This window comes from Bos indicus, chromosome 1, assembly GCF_029378745.1.
Source record: "Bos indicus isolate NIAB-ARS_2022 breed Sahiwal x Tharparkar chromosome 1, NIAB-ARS_B.indTharparkar_mat_pri_1.0, whole genome shotgun sequence".
Lineage (NCBI taxonomy): Eukaryota > Metazoa > Chordata > Mammalia > Artiodactyla > Bovidae > Bos > Bos indicus.
In genome coordinates this window covers 83,017,700-83,039,289 of record NC_091760.1, presented here as the reverse complement: position 1 = coordinate 83,039,289, position 21,590 = coordinate 83,017,700, and the positions used below count along the sequence as shown (strand labels likewise).

The following is a 21,590-nucleotide window of genomic DNA, read 5'->3' as shown; positions in this document are numbered from 1 at the left end:
TGGCCAAAAAAACCAAAACAGAAAACAGAAGAAATACTGTAACAAACTCAGTAAAGACTTTAAAAATGGTCCACATTAAAAAAAAAAAAAAATCTTAAAAAAAAAGCAGTGGACTGTGAGGTTGGAGGGGCCAGACCATGTGGGGTCTGAGAGCTTAAACAGCACCCTCTTGTCACGAGGTACCCTTGAAGGGTTTTCAGAGGGAGTCCCAGAGTCAGATATACTTTTATGAAAGACTGCTCTGGCTGCAGGATGAACTGGGGTGATGGCAGTGGGGAAAGGGTTGGGGGGCTGTTGTGAGCAAGTGAGATGATGAAGAACTGAACAGTGAAAGAGGGGGTATCTTTCTGAAATGATTTTTAGAAGGTTGATTGCATGTGGTGGCTAATGGGGAGAGAGTAAGGATGCATCCCAGGTTTCTGGCTTGGAAACTGCCATGGCTACCAGTTGAGGTAGGAAGAGCAGGTTTATGGGAGGGTGAAGGTAGGGAGCCAAATTAGTTCAGTTTTGGACACGCTGCTTTGGGGGCACCTGCGGGACTTCCAGATGCATAGAGAGCAGTGGGCAATTGGATCCAAGGATCTGGGTGGGTGTTGGCCACCGTTCCAGCTTCTCTGTCCCATCCTGCAGACAGTTGCTCCCTGGGAGCAAATGACAGGAAACATGAGACAATGGAATCTGGAGTTGGCAAGGCTGAGTGTGATTAATGCAGAAGAAATGAAGTCAGTGTTGGATGGCAATACACCCCGACTCTGTTAGACACAGCAGAAAGTGATCAAAGGTGGTAATGGATGCTCAGAATATTCACTCCACCAGACAGGGGGAATCCTTAAGAGGTTTGAAGAGGGAGTTCGATAAAGGCTTGAGTGTCTTTTATTTTTAGCGTGAACTTTTATTCAATACAATGAAATTTGTTGAACAGTCATCATAGTCACTGAGTCAATATTTATTAAATACCTACTGTGTGTCATGCACTTTTACATGAGCTAGGGATATAGCAGTGAAGAAAACAGACAAAAATCCTCGCCTTCTGGAGCTTCCCTTCTGATGAGGGAGGGTGGGAAGACAAATGATAAACAAAAAAGAAATGAAATACGTAATATTTGGGTTATCAACTAACTTACAGAGCTACTATGTTGTTCTGTGCTCAGTTGCGACCGACTCTTTGTGACTCTGTGAACTGTAGCCCATCAGGCCTCTCTGTCCATGCCCAGGCAAGAGTACTGGAATGGGTTGCCATTTCCTTCCTACTTCAGGGGATCTTCCTGACCCAGGGATCAGACCCTAGTCTCTTGCTTCTCCTGCATTGGCAGGCAGATTCTTTACCACTACACCACCTGAGCATGTGTGTGTGGATTACTCGCTCAGTCACGTCCGACTCTTTGTGACCCCATGGACTGTAGCCTGCCAGGTTCCTCTGTCCATAGAATTCCCCAGGCAAGAATATTGGAGTGGGATCGTCCCAATCCAGGGATCGAACCCAGGTCTCCTGCCTTGCAGGCAGATTCTTTACCATCTGAGCCACCAGGAAGCACCTGAGCATCTTCACAGAAATTAGGAGAAGGCCACTCCTCTGGGCTGAGGCCAGCCAGTGGCTAGTCACAGAGCTTGGCGAGCAGAGTCTGGGTCTGATCTTGCTTCTTTGGCCAGGCGTCCAACCCACACAACTTTCATGGCAGCCCTGGAAAGAATGCCAATTGAATAATGGAGACAAATAAAATAAGGGAGGCAGGTGGTAAAGGGAAAGGGGTGTTACAATTAAAAACATAAGAAAGCCTCAGCAAAGAAAATGACGCTTGAATAAAGACTCAAAGGAAATGAGTAAGCAAGCTCTGCAGCTCTCTGGGGGTAATGCATCCCTAGGCAGAGGGGATGGACAGTGCAAAGGCTTGAGACAGGAGCCTACCTGGCATCTCTGAGGAGCAGCCAGGGGACCAGTGTGGCTGGAGCACAGAGGTGGTTGGAGCAGGGAACACAGGGGAGAAAGGGGTAAGAGATGGATCAGAAAGGCAGCTGGGGCCCAGACACTGGAAGGACTTTGGCTTTCACTCTGAGTGACAGGGGAAGCCTTTGAAGGATTTTGAGCAGGGGAGGGACATGACTTGACTTACTTTTTAATGAGCTCCATCTGGCTTGAAAATACAGTTCAGAAGGGAAGAATGGAAGCAGGGGAGTGTTGAGGAAGCTACCACAGTGACCAAGATGGGGATGATGGCAGTTCTGACAAGGGAGTCAGCAGAGGAGGTGAGAAGTGGTCAGACGCCAGATATGGTTTATGAAGCCAGCAAAATTTGCAGATGGATCAGATACGGGGTGGGAGCACACAATGACCTGAGCCATGGAAAAATAGATTGCCATTTGCTGAGAAAGTGAAGGCTTCAGGAGGCAACACTGGTTGGGCACAGTGTCAACATTTTAATTTGAGCACCCATGTGAATGTGCAAAACCGCACTCCCCTGTAACAGGCCCTGACCCTTGCAATGAACCCAAATTACAGAGGACAAAACCCAGAGCCAGAATAACTTGTTTGAATCTTGCCCTGCTAATAAGTGACAGAACTAGGATTCAGACAGATCTGTGTGACTCCAAAACCCAGGTTCTTTGCCCCATACCACGTGATCTCAGAGAATTCCTTCCCCTCCGATGACCAGAAAGAAACTACACCATGAGCTACATGGGAGCTGAGCCCGTGCCTCCTCTATCTCTGTATTCCCAGAGAATGGATTTGGTTGAAGAAACTAGTCAACAGCACTCCTCATCTCAACTGGAGTCATGCAGATAGAAACACCAGCTTTTCTTTGATAAGCTTGGGGTGGAAGATGAGGCTTGATGGGTGTCCACAGTGAGCTTCTTGATGTTGGCCCCCACCCTGCAGAGCTTGGTTGCTGCTGCGGGCCACATCATAGACCCTTCCCCTGGAGGTGGTGTCCTGCAGGCAGACCTTCTCTGAGAGAGAGGGAGGGAGAGGAAGGGGGTGGGCTTGGCATGCTCTGGTCTTTCTCTTAAACTTGCTGTTAGATAAACCATTCCTCTCACAGGAGCATGGAGTTGAAGGTCTTCTCAGGTTTGACCCCCACCCCAAACCTGGCATGTGATGCCACAGCTGCTCAGAAAGTGTTTAGGAAAACAAGTAATTTTTTTATGGCTAAAATACAAGCAAGTACTTACTACCTTTCAAAGACTAGAGAAGGCACTTTGCACACATTTCCTCCTCACCATTATATAATCCTATGAGGTAGGCAATATTTTTATTTCCATTTTACAAATGAGAAAATGGAGACTTTGAAAAGTTAAGTACTTGACCTAGAATGGAGCCAGGATTTCAACCAGGTGGTGTGTTGAGACCTTCGGATGAGTACACGCACTCCCCCGACGTGCTGGTGAAGCCCCCACGTGCTGAGGGCACAAGACACACCGTTAGACATTAGCCTGAAGTGTGTTGGGAACCAGACGAATGAGCTGTTAGTTCTGCCTGGAGTTGGGGTGGGGGCAGAGGGGGTTGTGAACAGTCCCGGAAAGAAGGTGACAGTTGACATGGGTCTCAAAGGACAAGAAGGAATTTGTCCAAGGGATGAGATTAGGGGAGGGAGGAAATGGCATTTTAAGTGGAGGGACTGGCTTGGGCAAAGATCCTGTGCCTTGAACAATATATGGTATCTTTGGGAAATAAGGGCTTCCCTGATAGCTCAGTTGGTAAAGAATCTGCCTGCAATGCAGGAGACCCCAGTTTGATTCCTGGGTTGGGAACATCCCCTGGAGAAGGGATAGGCTATCCATTTCAGTATTCTTGGGCTTCCCTTGTGGCTCAGCTGATAAAGAATCTGTCTGCAATGTAGGAGACTTGGGTTTGATCCCTGGGTTGGGAAGATCCCCTGGAGAAGGGAAATGCTACGCACTCCAGTATTCTGGCCTGGAGAATTCCATGGACTCTATAATTCATGGGGTCACAAAGGGTCGGACACAACTGAGCGACTTTTCTCACTTCACTCACTTGGGAAATAATGTGTGGACCAGATTTTTCAGAATAGGGATCACAAAATGGCAGTCCGCCCTCCAAATTCAACCTGAAAACAAGTGTAGTACGTACTTGTAAGTTGTATAATATAAATGTATTTTTAATTGTCCCAACATTTAAAAATTGAGTAATTTCTCATAAAATTCTGGACTTCTGGCTTTTCTTGAAACGCTGGAAGATAACTCTGCATCACCCTAGCCTTGCGTTCCTGTGTGGCCACCTGTGCTGAGAGCCGAGGATCCGCTTCCTCCTTCAGGTGGGCCAGTGCTCCCTCCCACTGCCTCCTACTCCCAGCACCTGCCTGCTTCTCCCATTTATTTAACAAACCTCCCTGGCTTCTACAGGCCTTGGAGTTTGAAGCCTTTGAGCTAGATACTCAGACGGAGCTTTGATGGGGCTGCTGTGCCATGGCAGGACTTTAAATTTTATCCTGAAGGTTATGAAAGAGAGGAGCACATGATCATATGAGCACAGAAGGCAGGGGGATGGGAGAGAGATGGAGGTAATATTGAAATTGTTAGGCACAAAGATACCCGTGGATCCTTCTGGAGAATTCCTCTTCTCGGTGAAGCAGTAGTTATTCCAGGAGGGTCACTGTCGTGGGCACTGGACTTGGAGTCAGAGGACCTGAATTTTAAAAGAAGGTTGTCCTTTCAAACAAGACCTCCAGCAACTCTGTCTGTTTAGGAAAAGAGGAAACTTGGGTCAAAGTCCTGGCTTTGCCACTTGCTCTCTGCTTATTTCTGACAAGTCACTCAACTTCTCTGAGCCTCAGTTTCCTCAATTGTAAAACAGGAGTAACATTACCTAGTTTACAGAGTAGTTGTGAGTATCAAATAAAGGAAGGTGTTTGAACATGTTTGTAGACTGTAGAGGTCCCAGAGAGAGTAGAAGATCACTGGGATTGATCTTACAGGAAGACCTCAGGTGCAGGGCTTGGATCTGGGAATCCCAGACATCTAGAGGTGGCACAAACCCCCAAATATCTGGGGTTCCTGCCATCCTAGGGCTTTTCCTAGTGACAGACCACATCAAGCTGCATGAGCAAGAACATATGCATAAGGATTTATGTCACCTGCCTCTTCTTACCCCTCAACACACACACACACACACACACACACACACACACATGGAATCTGGTGGAAGGGTAAAAACACAGCATGTAGTCTGAGCTGGATTTGGCTTCTGGGCCTGGGGCAGGGCAGAGGGGACCCAGATCTCCTGCATCTAATATACAGCATCCCAATGACTTAGGGAGGGAGGCTGCACAATCTGCCTGGTTTTCAGCCTCTCCTTTCTTCTCTCCCTTCTCTGCCCTGCCGCTCTCTCCTGCCCCTCCCCCTCACTCGGGCTCCAGCCCTGCAGTTCATCACCGCTCTGTGTCCATGCCCTCTGTGACCGCGTCTCTCGGCAGCATTACTTTTGCATTTTGATGTTAAAACAATATTTTACCCAATATATGACAGCACTTGGAGCATTTGCAAAGGCCTTTCACATCTGTTATTTCATTTGATCCTCACCAGGTCACTGTCAGGTAGGCAGGGAAGGTATTTTTAGCAAGGGTGATAGTCAAAATATTTAACAACCAATATCCAAAGGGCCCACCAATTGGAATGGATGCAGGCCATACCGCTGGGCAAGGGCTGGAAGCATCCTCCCTTAGTTAGTGGAGGAAGGTCTGGGGAAGGGAGGGGCTCCAGAGGAGGGACCAGGCAGGAAGGGGCTGGGGAGGGGGCCAATTTGAAGGACTCAGGGAAATGGCTTTTTCTCAAGCAGTGTAGAAGCATGTCTGTTTCTCAAGCATGTATAACTGTACCGGTGCCTACAGCTGACTGACTGTCAGGCCAATTGCACGGATGTGAGAATTTAGGTCCAGGGAGGTCAGTCACTTGCCCAGGGTTGGAGGTGAAAAGAGGACCAGAAGTTAGGTCCCCAGACTTCTCAGGCAGTGACTTTTCTGCTATTTCATAGCGCAGGCTAACTGCAAGAGCTTTTGTTTGTATCTCACCCTCCATGATGACAGCACAGCAGCCTGAACACTGGTGACTGCTGCTCCTGAAATATGATCCTCCGCCTCACACTTCCCTTCACACTTCTTTTGCCAAGTCTTATCTGCTCTCTGTCTCCTGTCTCCCCCTCACATGTGTCGTGATCCTGCCCCCTGAATTCCCTCACTTGCTGTCTCATGACCCCATCTTCCTTTGTACTGCCTGTTCATGTTTTTGTAAATATAATTTTCATTAAACTAATAGTGTTCAGAAGTGAAATAGTCCTACTAAGTATTAATATAGGGCTTCCCTAATAGCTCAGTTGGTAAAGAATCTGCCTGCAATGCAGGAAACCCAAGTTTGATTCCTGGGTCAGGAAGATCCCCTGGAGAAGGGATAGGCTACCCACTCCAATATTCTTGGGCTTCCCTTGTAGCTTAGCTGGTAAAGTCTCCACCTGCAATGTGGGAGACCTGGGTTCAATCCTGGGGTTGGGAAGAAAGGCTACCCACCCCAGTATTCTGACCTGGAAATTCCATGGGCTGTATAGTCCACGGGGTCACAAAGAGTCAAACACGACTGAGCGACTTTCACTTTTCAAGTATTAATATAATGAAAAACCAATCACTCTCTGGTTTATTGCTCCTCACCTCTCATTTCTGCTTCTCAAGAGGTAATGACTTTCAACATTTTTTGCTTTTTCTTCAAGCATTTATCTCAATTTTCTAGTGGAAGTAAACGCTTATGTTGTAATTTTAGATTTTTTTCTATTTTAGATATTATCTATTGACTTCTATCTCAGATGCTGTCAATGTCCCACCTGTGCCCCTTAGATATTACCATGCAGCATCCTTCCTCCTTTCTAACTGCCAGGGTTGCATCTCTGTAGCTGAAGGCTCTGGGACTCTGCCCTCAAATGCAGCAGGCTGACGTTCCAGAAAATGCATATGCCACCTTCCCGACGGAGAAGGCAATGGCACCCCACTCCAGTACTCCTGCCTGGAAAATCCCATGGACGGAGGAGCCTAGAAGGCTGCAGTCCGTGGGGTCGTTGAGGGTCGGACACGACTTCACTTTCACTTTTCACTTCCCTGCATTGGAGAAGGAAATGGCAACCCACTCCAGTGTTCTTGCCTGGAGAATCCCAGGGACGGGGGAGCCTGGTGGGCTGCCGTCTCTGGGGTCGCACAGAGTCGGACACGACTGAAGCGACTTAGCAGCAGCAGCAGCAGCACCTTCCCCACCGGCAGGGGTCCTTAACCAGCGACTTTCAGGAATTGGTGTCTAAATATCTCAGCTTCCTCCCTTTCAGGTGGAATAATTCTGATTCTGTTTTCTCCCATTTTCCAGAGTTTTCCCAGAGGGAATACATTCCAATTACTCATTCTTTATTGGTTGTTTCCCCCTCCCCATGTTGCTTTCCTGCTTCTCTCTGAGTGTCCTTCAGATCCAAATAAACTACCTGTCCTAGTCCCAGGTTCTACCTCTGGGGAAATTCAAGGATGCATCTTTCTTACAGGCTCTTTCCCTACCCACCCCCCTCCACACACACATTCTTTCAATATTATTGAAGCACGGTTTTTTGTTAAATTAACATTCAGCATTTACATGACTATGACTATGTAAATACTGCTCACAGTTGACTGACATAATAAACTATGTATGATTACATTTCTTTTTTTTTTAATAGCGTTTTCCCACTAAAGTTAATAATTGCTTCTTTTCTCCCCTGCGATTAGTTTTCTATGCACTTATCACCAATCCGTCTCCAAACTCTCTTATAGGCTAGAACTCTTTCTAATACTCAAATAAATTGGATTATCTATACATATGTTCTACTATCTTCTTGAAAACTTCACTCCTGGAGCCTGAGGTTTTCCTGCCCCAGGCTGGATCAGTGGCTCCCCTGGGTTGCCGCACAACTGTCATCCCAGAGCTTCCTTGATCATCTTTTTGGAAAATTCTTTAGTCTTTCTCATGTATTAGATTCTCTTCCTTTCTTGGATCCCATGTCTTCTTTCTTGGTTTATTCCTCATTCTATCCGTTAGTAGCTTTATAAGAATGGGCACATCAGAGACACACTTTTTGAAACTTGGCATGTCTGCGAGTAATTTTGTTCATGTTTATTAACAGTTTGACTGCCTAGAGAGGTCTAGATATAAAATAATTTTCTTTCAGAATTAGGAAGAAACAGCTCAGTGGTCTTTGAGCTTCCATGCAGCCATGCTTTTATTTGTTTTTGTTTTACTTTCTATAGTAATTTTATTTGAATGATATGCTTAATATTTATACATGGATTTTTTATTAGCTGTTCTGTAACATGCTTATACATTTTTGTATTTGAGATGCTTTATATATTAATTTCAGTTTTTTATTTTATGACATTATTGAGATATATTATTGGATTTATAAAATTCACCCATTTCAAGTGTACAATTTAGTGATTTTTCACAAAATTACCAAGTTGAACAGTCATCACCACAAACGAGTTTTATTTATTTCTTTTTCAGAGACATGAAGCTTTTGTCAGGTTAACACATGATTTTGCCAGAGCATTTACTTGTTTTTATTAAGTTACGTGATTTTTAAATGAATCTACTTGATGACTTGGCATAATAGAGACCCAATTTAGGGCATGGTCAATGTCTCAACCTGAAGTCAATCATCTTTGGCTCATGACCATAAGTCAGTTCTAGAAAATTTTCATCACCCCAGTAAGAATCCTCCTGCCCATTCAGCATTGTTTTTGAGAAGTCTGATGCATAATGAACCCCAATCCTTTCTGTGTGGCCCAGTTTTTCTCTCTAGGAGTTTTAAGGATCTGCCTTTCTATTTCTGATGTCTGAAATTTTACAATGATGTCAGTATAATCTTTTATACCACTCTGGAAAATTTTTAAATGATTTCTTTGGCAATTAATCTCCAGAATTTTCTCAGTGTCCTCTTTCTTGAATTCCTGTTCTTGTATTGAGCTTTGTAGAATAATTCTCTAGTGTTCTAGTCTTTCTTCCCTTAATTTTTTTTTTAATCTCTTGTTGCTTTATTTTAGAGAGACCTTCTAAATTGTTTTCTTCCAAACTTATACAATTAAAAAAAAAATTAACCCTCTTTATTCCTAAAAGCTCTTTCTTATCTCTGAAGGTTCTTTTTTCTATAGACCCAATCTTGTTTCATGGGTGCAATGGTTTCACTTCCCTCTGAGGATATGAATAATGCTGTTAAAATTTCTTTTTCCTGAATTGGTTGTTTCTCCTGAGCCCACTGAAATCTCTTTGCCTGTGCACGGGGCTGGTTGAGTGCCCTGGGCGGGTCCAGGGTGGAAAGCGGGCGGGAGAGGCGACCGGCGCAGCTGCTGGCCTGAGACTGGCTCCTCACACCTGTGGGACCGAGGGCAGTTAGGACAAGGGGGTTCCCTGGGTGGGGCAGGGATGCCCCCTTTTCCCCAGGCCCCCCATGCTGGGCAGAGCCCAGGCCTGCAGTGGAGGAGTGGACCACATCTCAGTTTATCCAGCAGATACTTGCCCAAACTCTTTCCTCTAGAGGGTAAGCCAGGCTTTCTGAATTCTGGTAGCCTAATGAGGTCAGAGGTGGAGGAGACTTTTAATTAAGGTAATATTAAGGATGGAGATTTTTACTTAATCCCCCTGATTTCAGTATGGTGCCTTACGGCTTTGTCTGCTTTTCCTGGTATCTTCCCCAAGTCCACAGTCTCTCTCGTTTGGCCACTCCAAAGGCCTGAATTTTTCTGGGTGGGATGGAAAAGCCAGCTGGCTACAAAGAATGGAGAGAAGAATCAGACTTTTAACTCTTCCTTGTGTTTTCAGCCCAGCTCCATCCCACTAGCTTCAGAGTTACCTGGTACCTCTATTTTCTAAATTTTCCTGGGTTTGGTGGGTTTTTCTGTTTGTTTTTCTTTCTTTCTTTTTTGGTTTTGGTTTTCATATCAAATTAGCTTCATTCTCGAAGGCTTTTCCACCCCCTGTCTGCCTTGCAGTCAGCTTTCTTGTCTTTACTTCATCAGTTAATACTCACCCAACTACTTTTCGTCTTTCCAAAATTTTTTAGTATCTTCCATCAGCTATTGTCTCTTCTCTTGTTCCTGGAGTCCTTGTGGTTTTAAACTTTATTATTTACTGTCATTTTAGGAACAGAGTCAAATGCATATGTTTAATATGCCAAGTCTAACCAGAAATTCCCTTCCTTTTCTGTTGCCACACTCTATAGCCTGACTCACATTTCTACTGTGGACCGCCTCCAAACAAATAGTCTCTTTCTGGCCCCTTTACCTTTGCCAGTAAAGCTTATGGAATATTCTCCTTACCTTCTTTGCATCCTTCAAGGCTAATCTTAAATATCATGGCCATGAAAATGTCTCCAGTTATCACTGCTAGAAAAATACCTTGCCCTCTTCTAATTCCCACTGCGTGTTTCAGCTCTCCTAAGACACCCCCTACCAAGTGGTATGTACATCCATCACTTTTCTTATATAAGTTCCTTGAAGGGAGGAACAATATCTTAACATCTTGAATTGCTTTCAACCAGATAAATATGTTTTTGTGGAATAATAACTGTGTGGATCACAATAAACTGCGGAAAATTCTGAAAGAGATGGAAATACCAGACCACCTGACCTGCCTCTTGAGAAACCTGTATGCAGGTCAGGAAGCAACAGTTAGAACTGGACATGGAACAAAGACTGGTTCCAAATAGGAAAAGGAGTATGTCAAGGCTGTATATTGTCACCCTGCTTATTTAACTTCTATGCAGAGTACATCATGAGAAACGCTGGGCTGGAAGAAGTACAAGCTGAAATCAAGATTGCCGGGAGAAATATCAATAATCTCAGATATGCAGATGACACCACCCTTATGGCAGAAAGTGAAGAGGAACTAAAAAGCCTCTTGATGAAAGTGAAGGAGGAGAGTGAAAAAGTTGGCTTACAGCTCAACATTCAGAAAACGAAGGTCATACCATCTGGTCCCATCACTTAATGGGAAATAAATAGATGGGGAAACAGTGGAAACAGTGTCAGACTTTATTTTTTTGGGCTCCAAAATCACTGCAGATGGTGATTGCAGCCATGAAATTAAAAGACGCTTACTCCTTGGAAGGAAAGTTATGACCAACCTAGACAGCATATTCAAAAGCAGAGACATTACTTTGCCAACAAAGGTTCGTCTAGTCAAGGCTATGGTTTTTCCAGTGGTCATGTATGGGTGTGAAAGTTGGACTGTGAAGAAAGTTGAGTGCCGAAGAATTGATGCTTTTGAACTGTGGTGTTGGAGAAGACTCTTCAGAGTCCCTTGGACTGCAAGGAGATCCAACCAGTCCATTCTAAAGGAGATCAGTCCTGGGATTTCTTTGGAAGGAATGATGCTAAAGCTGAAACTCCAGTACTTTGGCCACCTCATGCGAAGAGTTGACTCATTGGAAAAGACTCTGATGCTGGGAGGGATTGGGGGCAGGAGGAGAAGGGGATGACAGAGGATGAGATGTCTGGATGGCATCACTGACTCGATGGATGTGAGTCTGAGTAAACTCCGGGAGTTGGTGATGGACAGGGAGGCCTGGCATGCTGCAATTCATAGGGTCACAAAGAGTCGGACACGACTGAGAGACTGAACTGAACTGAACTATAATAATCAAATGTTTGCTCTAATGTGTACATTTTTAAAATGTGCATTTCAACCACAATGGTTTTTTAACACTCACAGTGTTAAAATTCTGTAAGGTAAGAGTATTAGCTTCAAGTTTTAGATGAGGAAACAAGATGTTAAACTTGCCCAAGGTCCAAGCAGGAGGCAGGATCAAAAGTCAGATCCTATTCTCTTTGTCTCTAAAGTCTAAAGTCCAAGTGCTGTGTTTCAGTAATCTTTTAAAAAAGTATTGTTAGTTATCTTTGTTTTAGTAGCTTGGATACTTAACATTCTTCTTCCAACTACGTGCTGTTCTCTCCACTCTGAAAGTGTAGGTGCATTGTGGTTATACCATTCATTCCAAACCCTTGTCCCTCCAGCTGTAAATCTTCAGGTTGGCCCCTGTGTATCCATATCTGTCACTCATTGGGCATTTACTCTCTGCCAAACAATTAGTAATAAATATGGTTAAGAGCATGGGCTCCGGAGACAGATTTAAATCCTCTACCTACAGCTATGAGTATGGGCAAGTTACAACTTCTCTATGCTTCAGTTTCTTCCTCTATAAAAGGAACTTAATAATAGTAGATACCACATAAAGCTATGGTGAGAATTAGATAAATTAAATACACATAAACTGCTTAGATAAGTGTGTAGAAATTAGTGATACCTCTTATTTTCACATGCTTCATCTAACTTCACACCGACCCTATCAGGTAGAATTATCTTAACTTTGCAGTAAGGAGCCTGCTATACAGATATACATTGAGGTCCATCTGAAGCCAAAATCATGTTCTTAACCACTGTACTACACAGCCAGTGAGACAGATGCCATATGTGGACATTTTCTAGGCTTTTAAAATTTGGTAAATCCATGAACAAGACAGTGAACAACTTGATCTCCAGAGAGAAAGTGAGAACCTCATTCTGTGTATGGATAAGAGCCATCTTTAGCCCTGATAACACTAGAGTTGGGAAAGCAGGGCTCCAGCCCCCACTGCTGTGTGACATCCTCCCCACACCCTCCCCTTGCCTTATTTCTCTCATCTGTAGGATGAGGGGTTGCACTGGCCGTCTTCAAGAGCCCTTCGGTTCTCTTGCAGTCTCCCAGCAAAGCCAGGGTACTATCCGCTGAATGCCAGCACCATCTGGTGGCCGTGGGCCATAACCCAAGCCCGTTCCTCCCACTGCCACCTGGTGGCCACTAATGCCACAGTAAGTTTGCATGGCATTTTGAATTAAAAAAAAAATCGAAACATTCACATGTTATCTTTATAACAACCTGATAATATATGTAAGGTTGATATTTGTACTCCCTTCTACCAACAGAAAACTGGTGTGCAAAGAGGTTAGGTGACTGGCATGGAGTCACACAGCAAGCTGGTTGGGTGTCAGAGCCTGGTCTAAAAGTTTCTGGGGTATTAAGCTACCTCTGAAACAGATCTAGTGGACATTATTGAGAACCTACCAAGTGTAAGATGCTCACATTCATTTAGTCTGAGAATATCAGTGAGATTAAGTGAGGCTAAATAATCCATTCAGCATGGGCATACAGAGGCAGGATCTGAACTCAGATTCTACAACTCTACCCAACCATATTGCTCCTCTTCCTCCTTCATGCCTGGGACTGGCACACAGAACAACCGAGTTTCTACTCTCCAGAATCCTATAATTCCTCTTCAGGACTGAGTCCCTAAGTTTTGGCTTGGCTGATAGTCATCCAGAATAAAGACTATATTTCCCAGGCTCCCTTGCAGCTAGATGTGGGTGGGACTGGTATAGGCAAGTCTAAGAAAGAGTCTTTGAAGGAAATGGGCATAACCTTCTTTGCTGGCAGTTTCTAAAACAGTTCCCAGTGATCCTACTTCCTGGATGTCACATTCTTGAGTAATTCCCTCCCCTTGGGTGTGGGCTGGAGCAGTGTTTCTAAGAAATAGAATGTAGCAAAAAATGATGGGAAGTCACTTCTAAGATCAGCTTACAAAAGACTGTGACTTCCATCTTGCTCACATTCTTGATGTGTCTTCTTGCATGCTTACTCAACTAAAACAAACTGCCATATTGTGGGTGGAGAAGCCCACATGACAGGGAACTAAGGCCTTCAGTCCGATGGCCTGCAGGGAAGCGAATCCTGCCAATAACCATGCGAGGGAGATTGGAAGCTGATACTTCCCAATTTGAGCCTTGAGATTCACAGACTGAGCTAACACCTTGGTGGCAAACTTGTGAGAGACCCTGAGCCAAAAGGCCTGGCTAAGCCATGCCTGGATTCCTGAAATGATGAGATGATACATGTTGCTGTCTTATGCCTCTAATTTTTGGAGTAGTTATACAACAATAGATAACTTACATACATTCTCCTTTCCTTTTCTCTCCCTTGACAGTCAGAAGGTGGTTTGATGGTTTGAGAACACAACTTGGACCGGGATATAGACTTGGGAACTGAGGACCCCCATGAGGAGAAATGACATACATAGAGTCTGGGGCCTGACACAGTGGAACATTACTATTATTTTGAATTTTCTTTCATTTTCAGCAGAGCCCAACTCTTCCTTTTTTGTGTCAAAGAGGTATGTGTCCTTTTAGTGTAAGCAAGGCTATCCCAAGCAAAATGGTGAAATAGGTGAAATTTGCATTTGATGCCTGTTTGTTTCTGCATCTTATCTACTCTTTTCTCGCTCTTTCCCTTGTCTGATGCCCAGTTCATGTCTTCAGCGCCTTCCTATGACCATCTTAATAGAACAGATCCCAGCCCCAGACTTCCCTCTTCACTCTCTTTTTGCTACTGAATTCCAGCAGGGCTCCTGTGATGCCACTTCTTCCATCAGGAGTCTGACAAGTGTGTGCTTATTTGCTTGCAGGAGTATAGGAGGAGTGGCATGGGTGGAGCTGGAAGACAAAATACTTTTCGTTTTCAAATGATGGTATTTCTGAAATTGTGGGTTTATCAGAAAGAGATATTTTAAAATAGTGAGATCTTCCAGGTTTTTCTCAACTAAGTGCACGTGGGCTGCTCTGTACTCTAAGGCTGAAGAGAAAGAGGATGTGGGAAGGCCCTAGAATGAATGGGTGAATGAAAAGGGAAAGGCAACTGTTGTCAAGAATACAAAATGATAGAGAATTACATATCTTACTTCCTTTATGACTTTGGGGAGCAATTTATGGTTCCTGAGTTCCCTACCCACCTCCCACTCTCATTCTTTTTTTCATTGCCATTCTAGTAATACTTGGATATAAAATTTTATTCTCACTAAAGGTTAGAAGAATTTGGCTTTTTGAGCTCTCATAATTTATTTTTTATTATGGGTCTTAATAAATATTACATTTTAATTGTTTCTTCTGCCTAGGGAAGATCAGGGAGTATTTCTGATATCTTTGTTTCTGGCACCAAGCATGGTGCCTAGCACATAGTAGGCTCAAGCACTCAGTACGTGCTTGTGTATGCCTAAGGGGGGTTATTTATTTCTTAGAAGCATCCTCAGGTCAGTGTATGCGATACCCCCTCCATACACAAATACAAACTGTTATTGCAGAATTCATTTACTTATTTAATAAGCAATTATGGAGCTCTTACCATTTGCCAAGTACTGTTCTAGATGCTTAGGTTGAAAAAATACGTGAAACAGAGCCTCTCCTTTGATGGTGTTTATGTACTAGTGGGGAAGACAGAAACTTAACCAATAAGTAAGTAGAATAAATGGCATTTTGGAGGATGATAAGTACTATGGAAGAAAATAAAGTCTGAATGGGTGGTGAGGGAGTCCTGGGGGAAAGAAGGTGGCCTGTGTGAGAGTCAAATGTGCCCCACCCCAGATATTCTGAGTGCTCCCCTATACTTCCTGGCTTCCACTGCAGCAAAGCAGAGCCAGGTGGCTGGTGTTGGCCAGTGGACTACGAGCAGAAGGGATACATATTTTCAGGCCAAGGCAGTTCAGAGTTGGTAAGCCTCTTCTATCCGCCTTCCTCAGAGAACTTAGAGGCATGTGTTCAACTGTGCGTGTCACCAGATGGGAAGAACCTGAGCCTCTGAGTCCTGGATGGAGGAGAGTACTCCACCCCCATCTGCTTTGCTTTTGTTGCCCTAACACAGTGGCATTTGAACAAAGTCCCAAGGAAGGTGAGGGAGTGAGCCACGTAGTTAACTTGAGAGGAAGAGGGTTCCAGGCAGACGGAACCTGAGAATGGCATCTGGACCAGCTTGAGTTCCTTACAGACAACCAATTTCACTTCTCTCCAGCTGTCTTGGGTGGTTTGGCCTGTACACCAGGTTCCTTTTTTAAAAAGGAAAAGAGACCAATTTATGTTGTGATTGTGAGCAAAGAAAAGTGGTACAGCTATCTACCTCTTAGCCTCTTCCTCTCGTTCCCAGGTCTCAGACTTTTTTCGTTTCAGGATAGATGTTGCTTACTCTCGATGTAATGCTGATAGCAATGTCTGGATCATGCTTTCCATCCTCCCTGCCTGGGGAGAGCTGGATGAGTCGGGTTGGGTATCAGGCCATCATCCTCCTGAAGCATCCCTTGGGTGGTGCTCCCCTTCTAGCTCCTGGCCATCACTGCAACTCACCCTCACTCATTTCCATGCTCCAAGGCTCCTACATCATGTGTGGGACTTTTTTTTTCTCATGAATTTAATTTCTCTTAAGACCACTTCACAGAACTTCCATTTTAATTGCTATATGCTCAGTTGTTTTGTCTTACTTAAAAAGACAAGTTTAATAAATCCAAACATTCTTCGGTCTAGATCTTAATGACCTGTACAGGTTAACTTTGATGAATAGTACCTTTTAAGCGAAAACATACTCTCTGAACTCTAAACATAGTATAGCTTTTGGTGCTTTTTTCAAAGGCAAGGAAATCATAACAATATTCTGTATAGAAAAATTCTAAATATAAAATATCTAAGCTGATTCCACTTTTACCTTTTACTTTTGTTAAAAAATCCCAATGCCTATGTTTACATAATTACACATGAAATTTTAAGAAACCTCTAATACCAATGTTTCTCAAACGTAAGTAATGTTCAGTGTCCTTGTAGGGGAAAAAGAGTCTCATGGACCTCTAGAATTGGCTTAAATTATTTTTTATGATGTTGCATACACATATATATCTATGTGTATATATGCAAACTTGAAACTAAGGAAAAGATTAATTTTTATGGATTTTATGCATCTATAAAACCAAAACAAATTTATAAATTAAATACAAACAAAACTACAAAATGGGGAAATTAAAATTTACAATGTTGATTTAATATAAGGAATGGTATTTTGCTGAAACCAAATTGCCCCTCACAACATAAATATTTTACTGACTGCAATAGCACAGACCTATTTAACCACATACCTCATGATGAGTCAATTCTCCCACTAACCTCTGTTTGTATGGTACACCACAATATAATTTGGCTATAACTCGTTGTGACCACATCATTTATTTTTTAAATCCCTCTGTGTTTTTTTCCTCATACGCCTGCAACAATTCACTTAGTGCTATTTGCCAATCACAAATCCAAACAGAGGCAGTGAAATTGCATTCCCAGAATAACTATAAAGCGTTGATAAATATATAAAGATATTCCACCCACCAGTAATCCAATACAGATTAAAATTAGAGCCACTTCCATTATCAAACTGGCAGAGCTTTTGAAAAGGATAAAATAAATGCTGGTAGGTATATGTGATGGGCACCCTTGAACACTTCTGTTTAGAATGAAAACTGGCCTGACCTTTCTGGAAAGAAATTTGGCAGTGGGTATTCACAGACTTAAGAGCTTTCAGAGCATTTCAATTAGTAATTTCACTTACAGGCTTTTATCCTATGGAAATAACTTTGAAATGTGGGCAAAGGTTTCCTTATAAAGATAGTCAATGCAATGTTCTTGTTAACAGTGAAAAATAAGAAAGCCCATCTAAGTGTCCAAAAATAATAGCATCAACTATATTATCCATAATTATGTAGCCATTACAAATATTTATGAACAATTTGAATAACAGGATATAGTGTTCAAGATAGAACATTGAGAAATATGGCCATTGGCAGCAACATGGATGGACCTAGAGATTATTGTACTAAGCAAAGTAAGTCAGAAAGAGGAAATACAGATACCAAATACATACGATATCACTTATATGGGGAGTCTAAAATGACACAAATGAACCTCTCTATGAAACAGAAATAAGCTCACAGACACAGAGAAGAGACTTGTGACTGCCAAGGGGGAGGGAGGGTAGAGAGGGGATGGACTGGGAGTTTGAGGTTAGCAGACTACAGGATGGATAAACAGCAAGGTCTTACTGTATAGCACAGGAAGTGGTATTCAGTATCTTGTGATAAACCTTAATGGAAAAAAATATGAAAAAGAATATATATATATATATATATACACACACACACACACATGTAAAACTGAATCACTTTGCTGTACAGAAGAAATTAACACAACACTGTAAATCAACTATACTACAGTAAAATTTAAAAAACAACAAATAAAAAGACATAGCATGGAGGAAAAAATAAAAAGCAGGATATAATACTGTATTTTCTACGTAGTTCTATTATACAAAAAATGTAAATTTGCAAAGTAAAAGACCCAATGAAAATAAGCCAAAACAACAAATGCTTCTTTTTTCCACCTGAAATGTAATTTATGCTTTACTTTTTTGTAGTTCCTGATTTTTTCAAGTGTTCAATAATCAGTATACAATTGTTTTGTTTTTATAATTACCGTCAACAGCCCTGTAAAGGATAGCATGTCAGCTTGGACCATGCTCAAACAGTCCTGAGTTGGACTTGCTTCCTTACATCTATCCACAGGTCCCAGGTTTACTTTCTATAGTTACACAGAGTAAGTCCACAAGTGCTGCAGGGATATTTCAGAAGGGTCAGATAGCAATCTTCCCCACCTCCCACCTCCATAACCCGGTTCCCCACCCCCACTTCTGTCAATTTCTTCTCTGCCCAACACTTCAAACTGTTCTCTGTCAGACAGGGTTTCTGATCTCACTAGCCTGCTTACCTTGCTCCAGACAGGCTCTTATTTAATAGGTTTCCTCTAAAAATGTGATATTCAGACATGAAAGCAGGTCTCCAGAGTTCTACAGCACAGTTGCAATTATGCCACTCCTCTGCTTAAGAACCTCCAAAGGCTCTTACCAGAAGAACAGACCCCTGCCCCCCCCACCCCCAGCTTGGCATTAATGCCCTCCTGGATCTGGTTCCAGCCTTTTCTACCTCTAACACACTGTATACCTGTGCTTTCAAACTATGGGTTGCTATGTATTAGTGTCATGAATCAATTTATTGACCAGAATAATAAAAAAGAGTAGAATAAGATAGAAATACCAAGTTGCATTGCACATACTAAAGGCAATTAATATCACAGGAAGCACACACACACACACACATACCCACACAGTCAATAGGTCATAACTGAAGTCTATTTCTTACTGTGAGTGATGATCAAAAAAATTTGAAAGCCACTGCCCATACCAGAGCCACGTCAGGTCAGCAGCTTGTCTCTAATATAGCTTTGTACTGCTTTGATCCCACTGTTCCCTCAGCCAGGAATTCTCTCTGCTGTCTACTGAAATCCAGGGCCCTAATAAGATGGCACATCCTCCCTGAAGTGTTCCCCATTTTCCCTCAGGTGTGATCCTGAAATGATGGTCTCGTTTCTTCAGTTCAGTTCAGTCCCTCAGTCATGTTTGACTCTTTGAGACCCCATGGACTGCAGCACACCAGGCTTCCCTGTCCATCACCACCTCCCAGAGCTTGCTCAAACTCATGTCCATCGAGTCAGTGATGCCATCCAACTATCTCATCCTCTGTCATCCCCTTCTCTTGCCTTCAATCTTTCCCAGCATCAGGGTCTTTTCAAATGAGTCAGCTCTTCCCATCAGGTGGTCAAAGTATTGGAGTTTCAGCTTCAGCATCAGTCCTTCCAATGAATATTCAGGACTGATTTCCTTTAGGACTGACTGGTTGGATCTTCTTGCAGTCCAAGGGACTCTCAAGTCTTCTCCAACACCACAGTTCAAAAGCATCAATTCTTCAGTGCTCAGCTTTCTTTATACTCCAATTCTCACATCCATACACGACTACTGGAAAAACCATAGCTTTGACTAGATGGACCTTTGTTGGCAAAGTAACGTCTCTGCTTTTTAATATGCTGTCTATGTTGGTCATAGCTTTTCTTCCAAGTGTCTTTTAATTTCATGGCTGCAGTTACCATCTGCAGTGATTTTGTAGCCCCCAAAATAAAGTCTGTTACTGTTTCCATTGTTTCCCTTCTATTTGCCATGAAGTGATGGGACTGGATGCCATGATCTTAGTTTTTTGAATGTTGAGTTTTAAGCTAACTTTTTCACTCTCCTCTTTAACTTTCATCAAGAGACTCTAGTTTTTCTTCACTTTCTGCCATAAGGGTGGTGTTATCTGCATATCTGTGGTTATTGATATTTCTCCTGGCAATCTTGATTCCAGCTTGTGCTTCATTCAGCCCAGCATTTTGCATGATATACTCTGCATATAAGTTAAATAAGCAGGGTGACAATATATAACCTTGACGTACTCCTTTACCTATTTGGAACCAGTCTGTTGTTTCATGTCCAGTTCTAACCGTTGCTTCTTGACCTGCATACAGATTTCTCAGGAGGCAGGTAAGGTTGTCTGGTATTCCCATCTCTTGAAGAATTTTCCAAAGTTTGTTGTGATCCACACAGTCAAAGGCTTGTTTCTTACAGCACTCAAAATGGCTTGCCTTGTACTGTAACTTTGTACACTGAGTTCTTAAGAGTACCCGGAGGGCAGGGTGGTGTCTTACCCACTGTTGAGTCCTTCAAAGACCCGAAGCATAGTGAACCTGGTTGATGCTCAATAAATGTCTTCCCAACTGAATATTTTCTATATCTCCTTCCAGGAACATTTTTTGGTATTTTCCCCTCCTTCTATTTTCTTGACTGTAGGCCCTAGCAGGCATAAGATCCTGGGGTCCCTGTTATCTACAGTGGTGGCTCTAAAAATCAGTCTGTCCTGAAAGTGTTTATCTTTCTTGAGAAGTAATAAGAGAAATAAATATATGCTTTTATTCATTTTAAAGATATCTCCTTTATTTGAGAGCATATCTCTCCTATACTTTTGGTGTTAAGATGTATTTTTATGGAGCAATGTTGATGATAAACTAGAAAATAATAGTTGACTTTTAGTGTATGTCTGCTAATTATCTTTACTTGGCAAAATAAAAAAACTAGTAATTATGTGTTCGTCTTTAAAAAGATTAAAATTAAAATTTGCTGGTTGCAAACTCTGAAAGCCTGGGAATCAATTACCCTTTCTGGGCTGGCTGAAGATAGGTTCACTTTCTTAAATGCTAGATAAATTCACTAGGGCTGGAGAAGGGTTTCTCTTCTCACCTCGAGGACTATTATTTATTGATCTGCGCTCCTCCTCTGTTTCCACTCTCTAGTTCCTAAATATGTTAAAGTGAAGTGAAGTCCCTAAGTCGTGTCCGACACTGCGACCGCATGGACTATAACCTACCAGGCTCCTCCGTCCATGGGATTCTCCAGGCAAGAATACTGGAGTGGGTTGCCATTTCCTTCTGCTGCTGCTGCTAAGTCACTTCAGTCGTGTCCGACTCTGTGCGACCCCATAGACAGCAGCCCACCAGGCTCCCCCATCCCTGGGATTCTCCAGGCAAGAACACTGGAGTGGGTTGCCATTTCCTTGTCCAGTGCATGAAAGTGAAAAGTGAAAGTGAAGTCGCTCACCCCATGGACTGCAGCCTACCAGGCTTCTCCATCCGTGGGATTTTCCAAGCAAGAGTACTGGAGTGGGGTGCCACTGCTTTCTCCGGCCATTTCCTTCTAATTACCCCTTAAATTCCTTGACCTAAATGTATCTCTGGCCCTTTAAATGGGGGCGTGGCGTAGCGTGGCGGACCGCCCAGGA

The 21,590-nt window shown here is 43.0% G+C and overlaps 1 long non-coding RNA gene across 1 annotated transcript; it reads right to left on the bottom strand.

Annotated features, from left to right (window-relative positions):
• Positions 1-925: 925 nt before the first annotated feature.
• On the bottom strand, positions 926-21,551 carry LOC139183351 (uncharacterized). The gene is made up of 3 exons (XR_011566950.1): positions 21,410-21,551; positions 4,549-4,694; positions 926-1,681 (listed from the first exon to the last, which is right to left on the bottom strand). It is a non-coding gene; the product is annotated as an uncharacterized lncRNA (long non-coding RNA).
• Between the last annotated feature and the right edge of the window lie 39 nt (positions 21,552-21,590).